The sequence below is a fragment of the Micropterus salmoides genome, unplaced genomic scaffold (genome assembly GCF_014851395.1).
Source record: "Micropterus salmoides isolate LMB-PRFRI ecotype aquatic unplaced genomic scaffold, ASM1485139v1 Ms_hic_scaffold_11, whole genome shotgun sequence".
Lineage (NCBI taxonomy): Eukaryota > Metazoa > Chordata > Actinopteri > Centrarchiformes > Centrarchidae > Micropterus > Micropterus salmoides.
In genome coordinates, this window is record NW_024040152.1 from 26,361,870 (window position 1) to 26,384,320 (window position 22,451).

The window sequence follows — 22,451 nt, forward strand, 5'->3', positions numbered from 1 at the left end:
GCTGCGACATTCAAAGAGTTCACAGTACATTGAAAAACACAGCATGGTTGGGCAAGACTGGAAAAATAGGTGATTCAATGAGGGTAGATTTATTTTTTATGCCACTTCGTCAAAAAATAATAGCTGCCAAACTCCTCACTGTAAACAACCCAAATTAAATCTCTCTCTCATAAAAGCTCTCTTTACTAAAATGCTCTCTCTCCCTACTGCCGTCACAGTGTAGTGATGACTGAACAATCACTGAAGTTATGGTGACATCTGTGCATTTCTGTAATCCCTTGTGCAATACTGAGAATAACAATTTCCCCAAAAATATTTAAACACAGGTTTAATCTTCCAACTGTCAAACTGTAAAAACAATTCAGTAATGTTGATATATATATATATATATATATATATATATATATATATAAATAAATAAAAAATCACCCTGGGAGTTTGAGGGTTCTGCACAGTATCTTAGCTGTTCCTAGGACTGCACAGAGACCTCTGATGTTTTACACTACACTACGCCAGCTACCTGGTTACACACTTACACACTTCCTGCCTGCATCTTACACCCTGCTGTTATGTGCTGCACTGTCTCAGGGGCATCCTTGCACAGTCTGCACCCGGGGTCCTGCCTGGTGTGATAGACCTCAGCCTCTATTGATCTTGTACTGAGTGCCTGTTCTTGTGCCGCCATGATTAGTGCTTCTGTGCTGTTCTTTAGTCCAGCCTTTTCCCAGCCATTGGTAGGATTTCTTGATATTAGCCACTTCTTCTTTTTGTCTGTTGTACATGCCGTGCAACGGCTTGTCTCTCCATGAAGGTTCTTCCTTGTCCTCACCCTCGGGTTTCTGCTGGCTGAGGTATTCACTAAGCAGTTCATCTTTGGGGGCCATCTTCCTGATGTACTCTTGGATCTTTGTTGTTTCATCCTGGACAGTAGTCTTGACACTCACTAGCCCTCGGCCTCCCTTGCTACGCTTTGTGTACAGTCTCAGCGTGCTGGATTTGGGGTGAAACCCTCCATGCATTGTGAGGAGCTTTCTTGTCTTAATGTCCTTTGGCCAGTTTATTATACCAGCAGGGTATCTGATGACTGGCAGCGCATGTGTGTCGATGGCTTGGATCTTGTTCTTCTTAGCTGACTTTTCAGGACCTGCCTTACTCTCTGTAGGCATTTGGTATATCTCAGGGATTTTAAATAGGCATCCTTTATATTCACTACTTCCTTTTGTTGCACTGACGGTAACAGTCTATTTGTTTGAGCAAGCAAAGAAATGTATCTAATCCACGTTAAACTGTTTCATTTTATGTAGGTGGGTTAATTGCATATATTAATTTCTTATACATTAATAACACCTATTTTTGGCTGTATTCCCCACGCACAATACACTACCCAACCGTCTGTGTGTGTGATTTGAAATGTGACAGTTTACTTTTATCACACAACACTTTGATGGTTCAGCCACCAATAAAATATGAGCCGGTTGTCATTCCAAATTATATAACATTATCTGTGATTTGGCAGATCACAAGTGGAAACCATGTGAAGAACAAACATGAGCCTCATTTTTATTCACATGGAAAGAGCAAGAGTGCGTGGCTTTGCGAGCGAAGCCAAGTTTATACCCAGAGGAATAGCTGTAACGGGTATGACGGGGGGGGGGGGGGGGGGGGTTAACTGCACTCTGATCAAAATCTCTTACATCTTTTACGGATTGGGGGCTCCACGGTTGATCAAGGAACATTTAGACATAATAGGTCATCCCAGTATGAAGGGAAGGAAATGTCGTCTAATGAACAAGATATTTCAGCGCGCACACACACACACAGTAAGACTGGGTGACAGCTTTACTTAGTAAAGCAGTAAACCTAACACTAAGCTTTTCAATTAATGGGCCCACCTGTGGGGAGTGAGTGTGTAGACCTGTCAGAGGACTGAGACTGTACACTGGTGAACAGGTGCATTGAATTACAGCTTGGCAAATCTGCGTCAGGGACTGTTTATCTGAATGTAACTAATAGTAGAAATATTGTATCGTATAAACAACATTGGCAAATAAACTGTGATGTGGATTCTGTAGATCTGTAATGTAATGCTGATTGGTCAAGTCATGGCCAATCCCAAAGATGCTTAATAAGGTCAGCATGAACACAGTTGTCTACTGTGTCTACTGTGTACTACTGTGGATATGTGCTGCCCAAATCTGCAAAAAGCAACATGACAGAAATTATGAAGGGTTTGCATTCAGGTCTGATCAGCTTATAGGAAAGTTAGTGACTTTGCAGTGACTTTGAAGAAAATTCACAGCATGGTCTCCCAATATTAAACCTAGGCCTATAAGACATATTACTGTATATGAGACGTTCTGTTATTTGACACAATAACAGAAGAAACTATAAAACTAAGGAGATGATCTACATTGCCCTACATTTTAAAGAGCATTCCCCTGTTTGAACTATGTCACTGGAGTATGTCACTGTATGTGCCATGTATGATCCTCTTCCTGTTTAGATATATCTTCTGACTTCACTAAAAGGTACCTAATGCAGGGCAGGACAAGATCAAGGATCCACCCCCCAATTAAAGCACAATGTGTTGACTCCTGAGGAGCGTGGCTGTTTACAGTCCGGGGCTCAAGTTGACATCCTGAATAAAAAGAACCACGCCTGACTTTTTACAGCAGTTACAGGCCTGCTGCAGCGACAGGATACAGGTCAGGTCCTATGCTACAGCGCTGTATATGCGCGTCTCCCCTGCACGCAGAGCCGTGGTCTGCTGGTCTCGGGGGGAGGAGGAGTCATCACCAGGGGTAACGTTACGCCTACATCACGGCGTCGCACAATCAAAGTCTATAAACAACGTCGGACTCCAAAAGTTGCACTCAAACCTACGCACCGCTGAACGTGAGCGGGTACACCGGCGGCGGTGCGGAGTTTAACAGCCGTTTCCACCGGCCAACCCGAGATGTGACAGGGGGGGCGCGGAGAAACACTCAGCCCCAAAATGTTCCCCCTCTCGCCATCGACGTAACAACATGTCGGCAAAGGACGGCCATGTTTTGCTGGTTATGTCGACACGGGGAGGAGGAAAAGTAGACACGATGTTTCTCCTCTCTGCCTTCACCCACCACGGCCACGACGTATCAAAGTGAAACTTAAACAGTGGGGGGGAAAACGTCCAATTAACAACTTGGCGGACACATAGGCTCAGCACGCAGGTGTAAATGGCAGGGGCAGACAAAGTTCATGCGGCTAGACAAGTTAAAATATTTATACACAGGCGTGTGTGTTATAGGGAACCACGCGAAGGCAGGTCAAGCCACGGGAGACGCACAAAATAACAACTACATGCAGTTTTAACTTGGGGGCACTTTTTGAGGGGCGAGCCGTTTGAAAAGCAGAGCAAGAGTTGAGCCATTTCTTACCTGCCCACCGTTTTGGCGCGATGCTCAGGTAGTGCGGTACAATCCCAAAGCGACTGCTAGACGAATAAATAACCCCAAATGCTTTTTAAACCGACTCGCGGCGGTCCAATAACCGAGCAGACAACAGGCGACAGGAAAGAAAAAATTGACGATCACAAGGAGGATCTACGCCAAAAGCCACATGATCGCCGACGTCAGAGTACGTATTTGCATGCCGTACCGGAGCGCCGGTGTCCGTCCATAGCGGGTCCATAGTGTTATGGCCGTGAAAAGTTCAGAAACAGGCTGAGGAAAGTGAAACAACTCTCTGTCCAGGGGTCAGGAGGAGTTCTGGTGGCCCCACGAAGCGTGTCTGCTGATGTAAAAATGAATGAACTGCGTCTTGTTTCCGTCAACTTGTCCCTGTGCTGATGCCTGCCTGCCTCTTGGCTTGGAGCTAATTGAATATTAAAGTAGCAGTGGGGGCGTTTGTTGCCCCAAAAGTCCCACCCACTCGCTTGTCACCCCGCCCACCCCTCTTTCTCTCTCCTCCATCCCCCTGTATGCATGTGCATTTGAGGTGAGGTGTGCAGTTGCTGCAGTGCTTTCTCAACTGGCAGCTGCGGGAAACTGCACACCCCCGGCCTTTCATCACACACACAAAACACATCTGGATCCACAAAGGTTAGTCTGAGGTCAACTGATACTCGGGTTATATTGGTGAGAGACATTGCCCTGAAGTAACACAGACAGTTTGGTGAGCTCCCACACAACAGTGACCTCCACTGGATCCACTTAAGAAGTGATTCTGACCTTGACCTATGCACGTTTCGCAGATGTGAAACGTGCATAGGTGTGTAGTGCAGTGATGAGGCCTTCTGGTATTCACAAAACCCATGTGACATTCATGAATTCAAAATATTATCAGACCACAGAGAGTGTTATTTTAATGAAGTGGGATGTCTGTTTTCACCTGCCCTTCTGCACTGGGAGGCCAGCATGCAGGCTCATTTACAGCGCGGTGACCTTGGACTCGGAAGATTTTTATTATTTTGCTCAGGGTGGAGGTTTTTGACATGTGGCCTGAATTTTGGCTGCAGTCTCTGGTTGACACTGTCTTTCTTTCTAGCTCTTAGGGGAGCTCAAGCACCATTATTGCTTTGCATATATAGGCAGGTCAGTAAAAAAAACAAACAAATCAGCTGAGTTCCCTCAGTTTCTGAGACAGTGCATTTTTTCTAGACATTTGAGTGTGGATGTTTTATCTTAGAGATATCTTAGTATGTCACTTCCATTAAGTTGGTGAACTTGTGAAAGACAATTGAGATCTTAAAAATGTATGGCTTAGATCAGCGCTGCAGAGGCTCATATGCTGACTTTTTAGTCCCTACAAAAACACTGGATCCTACAATTCCCATGATGCACATCTTTTGTTAGATCCTCCCTGTCTGGTAAACGCCTTGCCTCAGTTAAAAACACCAATAACCCCGATGGCATCATGTGGGTTAAATTGACCTTGATGTGAAAACTTGGGGAGTGCCCCTTTAAGTTCAGATGGATCTGTGAATTATACATTCTGCTGTATCTGTATGTGGGCCTTTAAAGCATGCCTTTTGTGTCAAGTTTATACATTTTCCCAATATTTGTTTCCTATGGACGCACCGGTTTCAGCTAACGCCACAAGACCTGCATAAGGTATTTTAAGAATACTCCTACCCCAGAGAACTGGTGTCGATCCATTGCAGAAACCTGAATTTAACAAAGTGCACAGTCATCTCCCCTGCAATGTCTCTCTTATTTAATTATTATTAGCTTAGTTATCCATCTCCGGCTGCTGTGAGGTTTGGATTCATTTAAAATACTACACCTTTTTGACCTAAAATAATTTTTAACATGAAGAATGGTTCCAGCATTGGGAATATCAGCTGCCCATCTCAATACTGAGCATCAGAGAAAATGCTCTTTGTATAGTAATAGCAGATTTTTAGCCTTTATTTATCTAATACTACTTGTTCAGTTTGTGAAGAGTAAATGTAGTGTAGCTGTCCCTGATAGCATAAGCCAAACTGAATATGTTGTTGATATTCTGCATGAGTATTTTTAATGCTACTTGCTCTCAGACCAGAACATCAAGACAAATTCCCCTGTTTAGATGAAAACAAATATAAAAAGGACTGATAAATTGCATCTCTCCAACAATATTATGAAGGGGAATGGCTGAAACATCAGAACATAGTTAAGATCAAGACCAACCTTCCTCTGAAGGACTATTTTATCTCCAGAATCTATTACTATGTTTTTGATTCAACGTTTCACGTCGCCTTTGTCCCCAGGTTGAAACCTCCTATCAAAGTTAAGAATTATTAATATTCAGGTCTCTTTTTTGGTGACAAAAAATAATAGAAAAAAGACTTTGATGAAGTTGTCCACCTATCTGCTCTGATCCTTTCCTTCATGAGCTATTTGAATGATCCGTTTATCTCTTAAAGTTGGACGTCCTGCTAGTTAATCAATTGAGTCAATTCAATTGAGTCTTGATACCTTATCTCCAATAAAACTTTTATTTATCAGTGTTTCTACTTTATAAAGTTAGAAAACATTTAAAAAAACAAAACCACAAGGACAAGATGTGCCAGTACACATAATGACTAAAGTTACACTGCATAATGTGGAGATTTGTTTTGGAAACATAAAAGTGTCTTTGGTTTTCTACATGGACATTGTTAGCTGAAGGCATTTGGGCCAATTCTGAGGCTTGGATGGGCATGAAACTCTCCAGGTTAAATCATCAGTACAAAAGATGAACAATTGTGTTAGAAAATATCTGGTTCTCTGATAAAAAGTCAAAGATACAAGCCTATTTGCTAGAGTAATTAGCTATGACTCCTGAGGTGCACTGTGGTGTGAAACATCACCATTAAAATTTTGTTGTGTACTCTGCCAACAGCGAGCTAAAGCTTAACTTTACGTTTTGTACAGACCCCAGAATATATTCAAGAGCATAAATCAATTTGTTCTCTGGGTCATTTGGATGACAATGGCACATTGTTTTGTTCTGATTCACCCCACTGACTTGCTTCTTCTTCATAGCAATGGTGGCTCATGTATATTGTAATGTTAAGAGCTATCAATAGCGAACTGGCAGAAAGTTGAAAAAATTACAATTGATGACCATAACATATGCTTATCTACCATGACATAATCCAGCAGACCCATTGTCACTATGTTGAGGCTCACAGATAGCTCTAATAGGGTGGGAATCAGTGTTCATATATATTATTATATTTGATATATGGTAAAATATAGATGACTGATTACTGTGAAACCAAAGGCTTGCTGCAGAATAATGAAACAGTTTAAATCAATATAAACAGAGTATTCTGCATATAAACAAACTTTTCCCCCACCAATGAATATCACACAGACAGTGAATTCTTTATCAATTTCTAAAGAGCAAGACCTTTTCTGAGGATAAATGTGATTCAAATAAAAGGTCACTAGATGGTGCCAACTGGCTGTATATTCACTCCTGTGTAGACCTCCTAAAGCTGCTATGGGACTGAACTGAACTGGCTGTATGCTTGTTATTTGAAGTGCATATATGATGGAAGTGCTACCAGTTTTCAGTGCATCTAATAACTTGTTTAGATTTGTGTGTTGGGACAGACTCGCTGTCACTGAGGGTAATTCAAATCATTTACATTAAATCTTTACAACAGTCCTTAACCTTAACTTAAGGAGACAGAGAGAAAGAAAGAGAGAGAGAGAGAGAGAGAGAGAGTAAGGTACAAATAAAGAAGGTAGATTAAATTAGAAAAGACTTTGTCAAGGTAGAGTTAAAAGAGTCAGTATGTGGTCCGCAGGAAGTTGGCTTGGCCCATTGTGGATGACGTGCAAGTGAACCTACAGGGAATACCACACTTGGACAACCTCTCCTCTCCTTTCTCTCTCCATTTATTTGTCCCCAGGATGAGATCAGTTCACTGCTTTCCATCTGTTCATTTGTTGATTTGTTTGTCCATCATGTGATTATTTTTTTAGACTCTGATAATTTCCAGTTGACTGTTAGCTAAACCCCTCTTGCGAACTGTGAATGTTTTGCAACTGTAAATCGTTGTGGAGTGCATTAATCTATGTGTCTCTGCAAGGTGCCAATGTTAGCATATGTGGCTTAATATCTACAGTAATACCCTACCATTGGTTACCGTACAAGGTGATAGAGTATCATAACATTAGCTGTTATTTTGTGTAGTGACATTTTTGGTCAGATAAACACATCCCACATGTTTATTGTAGCAGAGTTTTGGGATCTGGATTCTGGAGCTGTCCTGTGCTTTTTTAATGAATTGTAGTTTATCAGAGATCAGAGATACATTTTCCAGACTCATCAGTTATACTGATCTCAAATTGTTTGAAAATATTACTAAATAACAATAAAGTATAAATCTACCCTTTGTGTTTTTTATGTTTTCCTTTAAAAGCATCTAAACAGGTTTAGTACAAAGAAATGCATTAAAATTACTATTGTAATTATAATATTACTGCTGTACTATAACCCTAGAGCTAACTAGCTCTACATTACATAAACAATGCTGACGCTTATTTTGATTTTCTACCTAGATCTTCAACTGATAAGCTGAGAACGCTGACCTTTTGCCTGTGATCTGTTAGCTTTAGCCTCAGTCTGTTTTTATATTCAGTCTATGGTTTTGCATCGTTAGATGGTGCAAAGTTAGCATCAACTGGGGGTTTATAAATCCTGTTACTACACTGCTGCAACCTCAAATCGACTTCCCTTCCCACGATCAGGTTCAACCATGATACAGCTGTTGATACAACCATGATACAGCATATGAAGGGGAGGAGAAAGTGGGGAAACTGTAGGGAGGGAAGAAGAGCAACACAGAAGAGAGAAACACAGGAAAAGCAATGACAAAAGAGAGGATTAGCATTAAGGACCCTGATACAAATGGTTGCGACTTTTCTATTTACATACTTACGTATCAGGAGAGCACAAGGAGAAGGAAGCAATGACCCAGTGGCTAAAGAGACCATCCAGCCACAATGTGTCCTGGCAAAGTACCTGTCTAAGGGTGCTTTCACTCCTAACCTGTTTGGTGTGGTTAAAACAAACTTGGGATTGTCCGGTTAGTACAGTTCATTTGGGCTGGTGTAAAAGCTGTTAATCAAACTCTTGTGCAGACCAAACATCTGAATCAAGACCACCTGAAAAGGTGGCACTCGGTCCGCTGTCAAGCAAACACTTCCGTTCCTTTGTGGTGTGAAGACAAACAAACCAAAAGGATTCTATGATAGCAGACACAATTTTAGCGTTATTTTAGCTAAACTACTTATAAATCTGCTGATCGTGAAATATGTTCAGGAAGTGATCATATAAATGATTTGTATAAGCCATGTACATATTTATGCAAATCATTTGGTAACCATGACAACACGCATGCATATCAGTGCAGGTATTTTTCCTCATCAACAGGTCAAAAGCTGTTAAAGCTGCTGTGCTTGTACTGTAAGTCTATTAAAATGTTTGTGACCCTGAATCATTATTGTACAAGATTCCTGGTTTTCACCATAGTCTGTATATAAAGATTGACGATGGATCTCCACTTCCACTCACTGTACAAAAATTAAGCCAAAATATCACGGATACAGACGCTGCAATCTTGCACTGGTGACGTCACTGGGTGATGGGTCGATGCTTCAAATAAACGCTTGAACAAACATCAGTGTCATAAGAACTACCTAAAATTACTTAAATATAAAAATATATTTGACGTGTTTGGCACATGTCCTATCCGTTAACATGGAGGGGGCGGGATTTATGACCTATACAGCAGCCAGCCACCAGGTCGATCAAGATGTTTTGGTATCACTTTTGGAAAGCTGTCATGTCATCCATCGTTTTGGACCAAATGAACCAGGCTACAGCCAGGTCTGAAAATACCATAGAGCAGCGACATGCAAGTGAACAGTACAAAACATTTAGTACAGCAGCCTACAAGACTGCAGCACAAATTCTTTCTCAGTCACAGGAGAGGAACACTTAATTGAGTCCATGAATTCTGGAGGTTAATTGAGTTCACTTTGCTGGTAGATTTAGTAAATACACAGAATCACTGAAGGCTAGTTTTACAGAAAAGGACCCAGCCTTGTGTTGGATTAAGCTATTTTACAGTGGAGTCCTGCTCTTTAAACAACACTGAAAATTATCCTGTTGGCTCAGGTGAGGAGCTTGAATCCAACTTTAAACCTCTTTGGCTCATCTCTCTGCTGTGCACTTTTCAAAAGAGCAACGGTTCTCAGATGATTGCAAAATGATTTCATATAATATGAGAATATACAAATACATTATTACATTGTGTTTTTGGAGTATCCCATCTACGTCCATTAACTTGATGGCAAAAATTTGATATTGAGCCTGAAAATCTTAAGTCTTTACAAGGAGGAAACCAGATCACTGTTCTTCCTCTTCCCAGACTCCTTCTGCTCCTACCTCTCTTTCCTCATTGACTCTTTCTTTGATTTCAAATCTACGTAATTCTTTTGTTTTGCAAGACAAAAACATCATTATTTCTAACTGAGCAAGGCAACAGCACAATGCACAAAGCTTGGCACTCTTAAGTCCCAAGGCACACGAAAAGAGGAAGAGGTCCATTTAGAAGACGATTCATCACCCCATTTCCATTTCTGTGAAACACTTATCCTTGTGGTTTAGGGTATTGTCACTTCACAAAACAATTGTGAAAATATTTACCACAATGACATGAACTGGGAGGAGATTCTTTTAAATTGCTTCCTCCTTCTGGCATGGTGCAAGTGCATATGAACATGTGTGTGTCTGTCTGTGGCACCTCTAGTTTCTCAGAGTCTGACAGAGCCCCGACTATAATGATCAAACACACACATGGTTACAATTCGACCACATGGCTTCCAGTAACAGAAGGAGAGAGAAAAAGGAAAAGTGGAGAGAGAGAGATAGCAGAGGCAAAACAAACAGGGTGAAGTTAGAGAGAGAGGTAAGTAAAGCAAGGTGAAGAGGAGAAGAGAGAAAGGGAAAAGAGAGACAAATGAAAGGGTAGAGATGAAGACATTGGGGTGGAGTGAAATAGGCAGGGGGTGGACAAGAAGCAAACAAAAATAAGAAGAATAAAATAAGAAGGATGGGATTGTTGGAGAGAAAATAGGACCAGCTGAGCCTCAAGATGAAGCTCTTGCTGCAATGTTCGATCTTTTTTCCAACCCTAACCTAAGGTCCTGAGATTTTTGTAATGACCAAAAGATTGAGATTGCGGATTAAAACAGCCAAAATGAGTTTTTGTCACAGTGTTGCTGGGCTCACCCTTAAGGCGGGTCGGGAGTATGCTCAAAACAAACTAATTAGTTTTACATGTCATCTCACCATGTCGGAAGTGTTTATAGCTATTCAGAACAGCCACACTCAAAGTTGGCAGGAGAAGCCTGGGTTCACACAGAGAGGCGAGACACAATAATCATTCAAAAAGGTGCACACTACGGTCAGTCTTTCTGGAAGGCAATCATCAACCAGTTCTTTAGTTTGTACATCCGAGAAGTTGTTGAATGTTAATAAATAAATAAAGAGAAGAAGATTAGATAGTCGAAGGGAGCTTGATGTAGAACCACTGTTCATTTGTGTTGAAAGGAGCCAGTTGAGGTAATCTGGGCTTCTGATTAGGATGCCTCCTGTACGCTTGCCTGTGGAGGTATTCCAGACACGTCCTACTGGGAGGAGAGCTGGAAGTATTACATATATCTGGCCTGGGAACATCTCAGAATCCTGCAGGAAGAACTGTAAGACATGGCTAGGGAGAAGAACATAGTGTATCCTGCTGCTACCACCAGGGTGTGAAATTTGCACCCGCCATCCCCCAAATGCGGGTAAATAGCTGGCAGTGGCGGGTAAATTCATCGTCATCCATCCTCCACTTTTGTGGACAGGGAAAAACACATATAGTAAGGTTAGCATATTGTGGTGATTGGTGCACACCCCTGTGTTACACACAATACTCACACACCCACCAGTCAGCTCAGGGAATATCTATGGCGCCGTTTTAAACCAAACTAACCAGTAGAAGAGGCACAGTCCGACCTGAGTGACAGCCATTTAGCTTGCCAGCAGCACTGGCTGGATTATGGTGTTGTTGGAGTATCACTAAGCTTGTCTAATGAGGCGTCACTTGGTTTTATTTTCACTGGCAAACTTTTATCTTAAAATTTGAAAGGAGTATTTTTTACTTTGCTTACTGGGTTTTTCCTAAGAGGAGGTTTTTATTGGGACATAGACTCTTGTGGAGATTTGAACTGAGATAAGGACTCATTCATTGGTGGTTGAACTGTGGGTTTTGTAATGAGCACTGACTGTGTAATACACTGTGGTGAGCTTGTGAACTTGTTCTTGTGTGTCTTATCTGTGGTACCTTTAAAATACCTGGTTGTTGAGTACTGATTGAGGTGGAGTGATGTCACTTGTCATGTACTGAAAGACATGGGTTCTTTGTGTGTGCAAACATGCATGTAATGTCTTTGTGTGAATATATTGGACATTGAATGATAACATTATTTACATTAAGATGCCTAAATAAGCTGAATGTTTTTAATTCCATTTAGTACATACATTTCAAAAGTGGTAGATATGATTACCGAGCGGCAGACAAAAAAAAAAACTTCACTTCACTTCGCACTTCCCTTCTGCAACAGTGGCAGGCAGGGAAAAAAGTTAATTTCAGACCCTGACTACTATGAACCAGACTCAGATAAGCAGTGGAAAATAGATGAATGAAAGCTTGTCTAGGATTAGAAAGCCACAGCAAAGAATCGGATGAAAAAAAGGAGAAAGAATGTGATAATAAGGAACACAGGAAAGAACAGTAATATTTCTTGACAATATATAAAGTTACCTATAGTACAATTTGATTTTAAAATATATGTACAGTATATTATTTAAATGCCTCTTTAAGACCTCAGTTATTTTATACGTATACAATTTACACCATTCAACTTAAAAACAGGATAAAGCCAAAAGAGGCTTTAAGTTCACCTCAGTATGGTTCCAAGTACAGGAGGAAAACAACATACACACAGTAACAATGCTCTCTTTGTGGCTTATTCAGTGCAACAGTATGCACATGCATGAAAAAAGTTATTGTTTAAAAGCACTGTGTTAGAGCAAATCAAAACGGGTGTATTATTCTGTTGTGCAAGTATCCACTTAGCCACTGATACTTTGTTTCCTGCCCCCAGTCATGACATTTGTACGTGCATAGATGCTACCTTTCCCTTGATTTCAGTGTGTATTTGCCAGGTTTACATATGCATGATGCACTCTGGCTTTTGGTCTGTAATCAAAGTATACAAGACCAACATCATGTAATCTGTAGCAATATGCTGACTATTATGGGTAAATGTTTCCCCTTTCATTTCTGCGTATACAGTGTTTCAGAGATCCTCCTCTTGCTCGTCTGGAACTTAACATGCATCCAGGACGAAGGGGCTGTAAACAGTGTGGTGGATACAGTAAATAGTTTAGATTAAGTTTTTATTGCAAGGCTAGGGAGCAAGGCTATAATCTCCTAAAAACACTACATCTTCACAGCATTTCTCCAATCTTCTCTGTCTTGCTGTTTCTGCCTGTTCTTGTATATATTTCTTAGAGAGTCATTAAAATTTTCCCCCTTTCACCCTCTCTGTCTTCCTCTTTCCTGTTATTTGGAAGCCACATCTGTTTTAGACCATTATCTGTTTGTCTGTGTTATAATTTCAGTCCCTGATCACGGATCTCAACTCTATTTTACAGTTTCAACTTTCACATCCTATTGCAGTAAATACCATCTAAATCACCTCTGTCACCTCTTATTTCTCAATCTGTTTCATTTTGATTTTCAGTTCCCCTTATGTCTCGTAGATATTAAATTAACAATACCGGTGAGTCAATTTAGGCATGTCAAGATGCTGAACAATACTCCAGTAAGACTGAAAGTATTGCAAATTACAGTGGGATACAGAATGAAAACAACACCAAAGTTCTGTTTCACTGCCTCACTTCCTCTCCTCTTCCTTTCCTACTCCTCCCTAACATGCTTTAACTTTTTCATTCTCTCCTCAACTGACCTTTCTTCTTCTCTGTTCCTTCTCATTTCCCTATCCTTCCTTCTGCTTCTTATGTCTTTCTCATCTACACCATAGCACTAACTGTGGTAACCTCTGCACCAAGAGACAGTCATGTCAGTCTTTAATTAGAACACCAATACCAAACAATAATAAACTTTGTGCTAAATGCAAGATCAAAGGATGTAAATGTAAAAAATACTTCCCCATCTTGTTTGCCTCTCTGTCTTCCTCTCCTTTTCTCGTTCTCTTTGCAAAAACGCAAACATGCGACTTCCAGCTGGGTGTGTTGCGTGTAAAGGAAAGTTAATTGGCCTGAAGTGGCTTAACAACCCCACCAGCTAATGGTGTCTGTTTACAGCCAAGTGAACCAAACCAAGCAAATGAGTGAATGGGGGCACTGCTGTGACCACAGCCTGAGCTGGTCAACTTGAATTGGACTCACCTGGGAAGCAGGATTTATTCCAGCTTGATTCACTCAGATTTACTGGTTTAATTGAATGACTGACCCATGGTCATGGACACGGGTTAAACAGCTTCCTTGAGTAATGGATGGGAACAGGAGTGAATGGATATATGGTTGCTGAAGGGGAAAAGTGTTTGAACTCTGAGAACATTGTTTGATGTCCAGTATGGGATCTGGAGTGCTACCTGATTCATGCTGTTTCCTCTTGGGGTTTTGTAACAAGCTCAGTTTTGGCTGGTCATTTAGGAGGTGGCCACAAAGCTTAGAGGATGGATACTCTGTACTGTACCTCTATTTTACTGGAGTTGGGTTTAAAGGTGTAGCCTACACTCCCTGAATGTGACAAATATATCTGTAGTTTAACCACTGCCAGTTGTTGAGCATGATGGTGATTTTAAATCTTGTTGTTGTTTGATCCAGTTAGAGCAGTCATGATTAAAGGGATAGGCAGTGTTCGGAATCCAATACACTACTTGTTAAATTCAGGCAGTATTTCCTCATGGTTTGCTAGCTCTATGTTTTGTGTGTGCTCTGAAAAAAAAAAATCTGGCTTTCCTACACAGTCTTGGCTCTGTAAATAGAAAACAAAGAAAGTGGTGTAGACCTTGCCTAACAACAATGTTCCAGCCAGTCAGCAACAGGTGGCGTTAGTTTCCATGCACAGGAGTGATAGAGGGAGGTGGGCTGTGGGAGAGAGAGTTCTATACACCGGCATACTTACACTATACACCTTGTATCATTGAAGGCCCCCACAAACAGCACCCCTCTCAAAAACAAATTACTGTGACATGCTGCTCCTTTTTCATTTATATTTCCTTAGATAATACCATTTCAAATCTGTCAGAAGCTGATATGATCAGAGTATGTGTGCTTAGTGGGATATTTTACTAACCTAAAACTGAAATATAATCCCTCATAAATCTGCCTGGGAAACTGAAACTGTAGGCTGCTGTTCAGTAGAGTCTTCTTGTAAATGACCACAGTCCTTTACACATAACTTTTTAGTGGCCTATATGTGAGCCACTGTTTGTGTGTGTGTGTGTGTGTGTGCGTATGTGTGTGGTGGCTAGAGGAAGCTGAGTGGCATTCTGGTTTCCTTTCCCCAGCTTTATAAAAGCTGGGAGACCATTTGTTAACTGTCAGTTGGTTAGCCTCTGTCCCCACTCTAACCCAAAGTAAAAAACCCGACTGGACATCTGTGCCAGCTTTGAGAAGGTGAACAACACTGCTTTGCCTTCGCCATCTGCTGGGAGCATTTTATGCTATTTTGTGGTTTCTTTGATCCAAAGTGCTCCTCATCATTGAGTTAACCTTGTCCACAGGCGATTCTGCAGTTTCTGAATGTTGAAATAGTGTCTGAGCACTACAATGAAGAGTGATTCACATCTGCATTTGGGAAGGAAAAAACCTTAATGGTCAGCCTCTGGATGTCTTTTACGCATTGTACTCATTACCAAACACATGTACGTCAGACTTCTTTCTGGTCAAAACCAAATGATGTCACTGATGACATCAAAGCTCACAAAGAGCTCACTGCATGTATTGTACATGCATTATTAGTTTCATGTAGTAGCAGTAACTCTGGTCTGTGGTCTGGGACATGCATTGTTTTCTCCTTCACTCAGACATCACCATGAACTCTTCTTACACCTGACTGGACAATAGAGGGTGACATATCCTGAGGGATTCCCTTGGTATGGGAGTCAATTTCACTATTGAATTCCAAGTTCATGGAATTTTAACTCGAGGGAAAAGATCAGATTTCCTCTGTTTTATAGATTCAGTTCAAGATCTGGCACAAGATTTTGGCTTAAGAAGTAAGGTCATTATACCACCAAATTATAATCTCTGAAGAGTCAGAGTCCTCCGTAACAACAACCGTGAGCCAGTTTAAAAGCTCCAAGGCCAAATATGTTTTTGACTGTGATCCTGCATTTGTAAAGAAGTACACAAGAATCCTCAGTATGTGTGTAATGCCTCGAAATCAGCAGTAATAGCCTACTTGCAGCACATCACCTCCACGGATATTATGTATTATAGCAACCGAAGCGTCTCTGCCGAAAAAAACGCTGCACCTCCAAAACGCACCCTAGCACTACCTACCACTGCCAGGTCCCAGGTGGGAACCCTGGAACGAGTCATGGGTCTCATCCTCCGGGCTCCACGGAGGAAGCGCACAACCAGTGGAAGCCTCCCCAAGGGCCCATCACTCAGAGGGGCATGGAATGCTGCAATGGCAGCCACATACACTTTGAGCGTGGACGGGGAGAGGCCAGCGGAGAAACGGTGCTGGAGGAACTCCAGTATCACAATTACAGAGCAGGTAACTGGGTCCACCGCCCGTTCTCTGCACCAGGTGGTGAACACATTCCACTTTAGGCCGTACATCCTTCTTGTGGACGGTGCTCTGGAGCTGAGCAGCGTCTCGACTGCTCCTGTCGTCAGGCCCGCCTCTAGGAACTGTGCCCCCTCAGGGGCCAGACCCATAGCTGCCACAGGGCGGGGTGCGGGTGAAAGATCTCTCCTCTATATTAAACCCGAGAACCACACTCGTGCCGGCCAAAACGGGGCTACTAGTAGTAGACTGACGCCGTCCTGGCGGACCCGCTCCAGAACCCCCGGGAGCAGAGCGACTGGGAGAAATGCAGAATCGGCCACAATACAGACGCAGCCTCGGCCACATCTGCACCATGGCATCCAGCCCTTGCGGGGCTGGGGGCGAGAGGGAGAACCACAGGGGACAGTACGCCGTCTCTCGGGACGCAAACATGTCCACGTCTATGGGGCCGAACTCTTTGTATAATAACTCCACCACCTCGGTGTGGAGTCTCCATTCCCCGGGCCTCAGCCCCTGTCTCAACAGCAGGTCTGCTCCTTGATTCTGGGTCCCAGGGATGTACATCGCTCTGAGGGACAGCAGTCTCTGCTGGGACCACAGGAGGATCTGATGTGCCAGTTTGCATAATGGGCGCGAGCGCAGACCCCCCTGGTGATTCAAATAGGCCACCACTGCCGTATTGTCGGTTCTGACAAGGATGTGGCGACCGCGGAGGGCGGGCAGAAAACTCCTCAGAGCTCTGAAAACTGCCAACATTTCCAGGCAATTTATGTGCCAAGAGAAATGATGCTCCTCCCAGGAGCCTCTCGCGAAGCGGCCGTCCATGACCGCACCCCATCCCATGAGTGAGGCGACAGATCGCTCCCAACACGGGACCTTGGGACAGGAACCAAGATTTCCTCCATATAGACAGGGAACGAAGGCACCCGCTCGTAACCCGTATCAGACGGAGCGGATTTCCCTTCGGGGAGAATCCCTTGGATTTTAGCCACCACTGCAGGGTTCTCATGTGCAGTAGCACAGAAGGTATTATACTGGACCCCCTACTCGAAGTCTCAGGACCTCTTCCCCCGGGCCCGCCGAGACTGAATGACGGTCCTCAGATCTGTCTTCCCGGGGGGTGCTGGACGAAGGCTGCGTCCGCCTTTCCTGAGCCGTCGTGGTCCTGGAGTCTGACCGACGAGGGACATATCGCTCAAATGTCTCTCCCTGAGTTTTGGCGTGCTGGAACCTGTTGACGACAGCATCCACTGCTTCGCCAAACAGGCCAGTAGGCGAGAGAGGCGCATCCAGGAGAAAAGCCTCTCTCTCCTTCCCCAGGATGCCCGAGAGGTTGAGCAGATGGCGCTAATGTGTCCTATGTGCCGGCGTGCTTATATACCCCCTCCGGTTACGCCGTCACACACTACGGCTCTAGTAACACCAATAGGATTGGAGTAGTTTCATTCATAGTTCAGCCCTGCCACGCCCAGAGGCGTTCCCATAGTGTCATCACCGACGCAGTTTGAGTTCCCTCGAAGGGGAACAACTTGCTTCTAAACTCACTCCAGTATTGAACAAAGTATCAGACTGGTTAACTCAATGTTATCTTCAGCCTAGTTCACACTGCATGATTTTTAGCCTGTCATTCATTTTGTGTGAACGACTCAACAATGCAGCAAAGAGGCTTGACTCTCCTGACATATAAATGCTTCATATGACTCCCTAAAACCTTGTGTGACTACAAGTCCCACCTGTGTCAGACCAACTGAAACTTGGTTTTGTTTAGAGACTGTTGATATTGTTGTTTGATACTGCTGAGCTGCTTAACTTCAGTCCACAGCTGTTCAGTCCCAAACAGAAAACAGATAAGTAAGGAAATCATTAGACACAAATCCCCGAACCAAACATGCCACACAAATATGGAATGAATATCCTGCCATGTATCAAAACTGAAAATAAAGTTCTGAAAGGTTGAAACTAAGTATTTGAAAACTCAAAATCTTACCAAAAAAAGTTTTGCAAGATCGAAAAGTGAGATTTGCAGGCTTGCAAAATGTAAAAGAAAAAAATCTCTGCAAAAATTATGTTGTTTTTGAGTTTTCCTTCTTCAGAACAGTAACATTTTTTTTTACGATGTTGCGCAAACAATTTTTCAAAGTTTAAAATTTGTCTGTGTTCTCCAAGTGTATTATATAGTTGTTTTCCAGGTTTGAAACCTTGTAAATGGTGATCTGAAAACTGGTGTGCGAATGTGTGAAAAAAAGTTTTGAAACGCTGAAAAAGGGGTTCAAAAGGGTGAAACTTTATTACATTACATTACATTTGCTCTGGTATTGCAGACAGTGTTTTCAGAGCTGAGTTTTAAACACCCACTTTGCGGAGATACGCCCACACAATTGCGAGCTTGCGACTCACATGTTTTGTGGCAGCGTTGTCATGCAGCTCTGCACTGAAAATCTGAAAGTCTGCTCTTAGCCAATGCTTGGCTTTCTGCTGAAGTACAGTCTAATCACAAGTCGTATTTACTGATTACAGGGATTGACAGACTGCTTGCTGGACGGGCTGGCTGTCTCCGTCCATGAGTAAATGTATGCTTTTGTTAAATGTGATTATTCTATTAAACCACGTTTTATGCACGGTAGTGGATTCATTTTAAAGTTAACTTTACTGCACTTAACTAGTAACAACTATTTGTGTTTTTTCTTTTATGGCCAAAAGCACACAAAAGACGAGGCAGCATGCTGTGGTCATCACTCACAGGAAGATACCTGTGCACACACAGGGATTGTCTGAGCTACAGAGAGAGCTGAAAATGAGTAAAAAGTGTTTTGCGGTGAAAAGTAGCTGCCTGCTCTGCCTGCTCTCATTGGCTGGATGTGGATGTAGAGTCAGCCGACTCTTCCAGATATTTGGCATGCTAGATATCTGGCAGACGTCGGCGATGTATCAGAAATGTGTCGGGGAGCAGTTTTGCACACATAACTACTGGTGACCGCAGATTGACCGCTGATTTACTCCCGATCACAGGCTGATGGTCGCCGAGCTTGCAGAGCAGCAAATTCGGCTAAAAATTGTATAGTGTGAACTAGGGTTAAGGTGTTGGGGAGTGAGGTTTTATTTGCTGCATAGCCACGCTGGCTTCTGTTACACTCACCCCCCTAAACCTCACTACCCATCTGGGTCACGGCACCAATATAACGGTCCCCAGAGGTTGTACTACACTGTCATTTACCACTGTGCCTAAATACAGCCTCACAAAGCTGCTAGCATGGCTGACTCTTGTTAACTGAGGTTCTATAAAGCAAGATCCCTTCACCTTAACAAATATAGTGAGCAGATTTAGCAACCACATCCCTTAGATTCATCTTTCAAGCTAAGACTGTTTTTCATGCCATTTTCAGTTAATATTAAATTGATTAGGGAAGAGATACGAGAGAGAAAGGGCGGGATGTGCAGCAGGAGTAAGCGGTCATGTGCAGCATTCATCATTGGGTGGTCTGACAGTATAAGGATTTCAAATGACTCAATAAGAGCTCATCATGAGGGGTCCCCAGGTCAAGCCGAGTAAGTGCAGACACAAGCAACAAAGAGAGTACCTGAATTACTAACTTGACCATGGATGTGTGTGTATGTGTGTGTGTGTGTGTGTGTGTGCAGGGTGATGTCATCTTGATATGAAGGTTCACAGCAAACAACCAATTACCCTGTCACTTACAGTCATGTCCTGTAACACAAACACACTCCTATACACTCACATGGGGAAAGGTATTTGATATTTTATGATGACATGTCGATTGACCACGTGCATAAACATATGACATTATAATAATGAACCTGCAAACGTTTCAGCATTGACTTGCACAACACTATATTGGTGTCAAATTAAGGAAAGTAAGTGCCATTTACACACATTTGTGTTTAAGATATTCCCTGTTAAATGTAAGATTCTACAATTGAACAACAAGACAAAGTATGGTGCTGTGTCTTTCATGCCAAAATGTATTATCACAGAACTATCTTTTGATCTAACATGCTGAAAGCCCCATAAGTGCTCATTATGCACATGCAGCTAAAGGAATATGTAACCATTTACAAACCCCATCCCCTGTGCAGCTCTGTGGGCCGACTGACTAACTGTGGGGGCTTTGTTCAGTCTGTGAGTGTGTGTGCTTATGTCTTAAAACAGGCGGGGGGGGGTCTGCCTTGGTGGTGGCCTGTTATGGAAAAGGCAGCGGGAGGCTAGGTACACACACACACAATCACACAGAAATGAACCTCAAAACGGACACAGATACACATGTGCAGCCATACACATAGTCGCTTTTTTCTCCTACACGCAGGCAGCCTGATCAGAAAGGCTACTGGAGGTATTGTGTCATAGAGGTATGGTGAGGAAGCAAAGCAAATGTGGGGGTTGAGAGGGCTTGCAAAGAGAGAACAGAGGAGGCAGGGAAGGAGGGAGGGAGGGAAAGAGAGCTGGAGCTAGAGGGAGCTGCATGCTAATTGAAGCCAAATGGGCAGCAGATGAACTGAAGTGATTTGCTATGTAGCCTGGACACTCACTCTCTCTCACACACTGTTTCTTCATTGCTCCTTCCCTGTCTGTCTTTTCTGATATATTCACATCCAGTGGTGCTTTAAATCTACAATTCCTCTTATTTCCTCGCTTTTCTCCCCACATGTGATATACTGACATTTGTAACACAACATTAAGGACTTCAAACTGTGCTCACTTTAATTCAACTAAACACACACATAACATTGATTTTTTAACATTGTCATATTATCACCTTATACATTTGTTATGAAGAATCTGTTAGCAAACAGACATGTAGCTCCATTAGCATTGGGAGTTTTGCTCTGGATGAATTAAAGTAGAAAGTTCAAAATCACTTTTTATGCTATATTGCCACATATATTTTCAAATACAGCGAAAAACAAAAACATGAAAATGTCAAATCTGTCAAATCAGAGAGGTGGTGAAATTTTTGACATGTTGGTTTCCCAGTTATGAAACTGCAGTAGAAACAGGATTTCCTAAAAGCTCCAGCTGTCAGCAAAGCACTTATCTGACTCTTTATCTTAACTCCTCTTAAATGTTTAGTACTCAATATAAAAAGTACAACTTAGAACATAAAAAAAAAAAACATAGAGTACTTTAACATCAACCAAATGTATGACCAATACTATGAGAATAAGATTTGGGTCAGATATTACGAAAGCATTTCTGTGTGTGTCTGTAAATTTTTGTAGAAGTGTTTGACTGCATGTCTGTGTTTGTGTGTTTTCATGGGTTTCTAATGAAATTCAACACATGAAGAAAAAAGAATGCAAGTAATTATGTTGATCCAATTAACTGCTGGCCTGCAGTGTCAGAGCCAATCAGGACACAGAACGCCATGGGGTTGTTAGATAAAGGCCAAATACTAATTAGCCCACTAGGTTGTAGGCAGACTCGGTGTGATGAGGAAGAACAGGCCATAATACACACACACACACACACACACACACACACACACACACACACACACACACACACACACACACACACACACACACACACACACACACACACACACAGTCAAATAACAGACACTTCCTCTTGCACAGACACAGACACACTGGAAGCGTGAGCTCTCAGCAGGTGAAAACTGTGTGACTTCTGGGAAGCACGCATAATCCACCTATTAATGCTTGATTTGATGATCAAGGTGAACAGTGGAGTGCAGCCACCAAATCAAACAGAACATCTATACAAAATACCCCACTGTGACTAAATGAAAAATGTCAAAATTTTATAAAAGAAGCTGGCCTTGTATGTATGTGAAAGCAGATAATCGTAATTCAGTTCTTTTATCAAGTTACAGTCATATTTCAAGCAACTTTTTCTACTATGTGATATAAAGGAAGCTAAATCACATACATTTTACTAGATATGCAAAGGTAGTCACTCCCAGCATTTTAGTATAAATTTTGATGGTTTTAGTTACTGCCTCATTTAGTTATATGAATTAACAAACTGAAGCAGAAGTCATTAATTAAAATCATTTTTCATTTACAGATAACAGCTAGGAAAAACAATCTGAAAGTATAGCTTTAGCTTGATATCTTGCGTTAGATGTCTAGTTGC

General features: G+C 42.2%; 1 protein-coding gene across 2 annotated transcripts in view; it reads right to left on the minus strand.

Moving 5' to 3' along the window:
- Nucleotides 1-3,817, minus strand: part of zhx2a (zinc fingers and homeoboxes 2a) — a 29,521-nt gene extending 25,704 nt beyond the window's left edge. Inside the window, exon 1 of one of the 2 annotated variants that reach the window (XM_038712039.1) lies at nucleotides 3,637-3,817. The gene's annotated coding sequence lies outside the window, so the exon portion shown is untranslated. The other variant, XM_038712038.1, reaches the window with a different exon arrangement.
- Nucleotides 3,818-22,451: the final 18,634 nt, after the last annotated feature.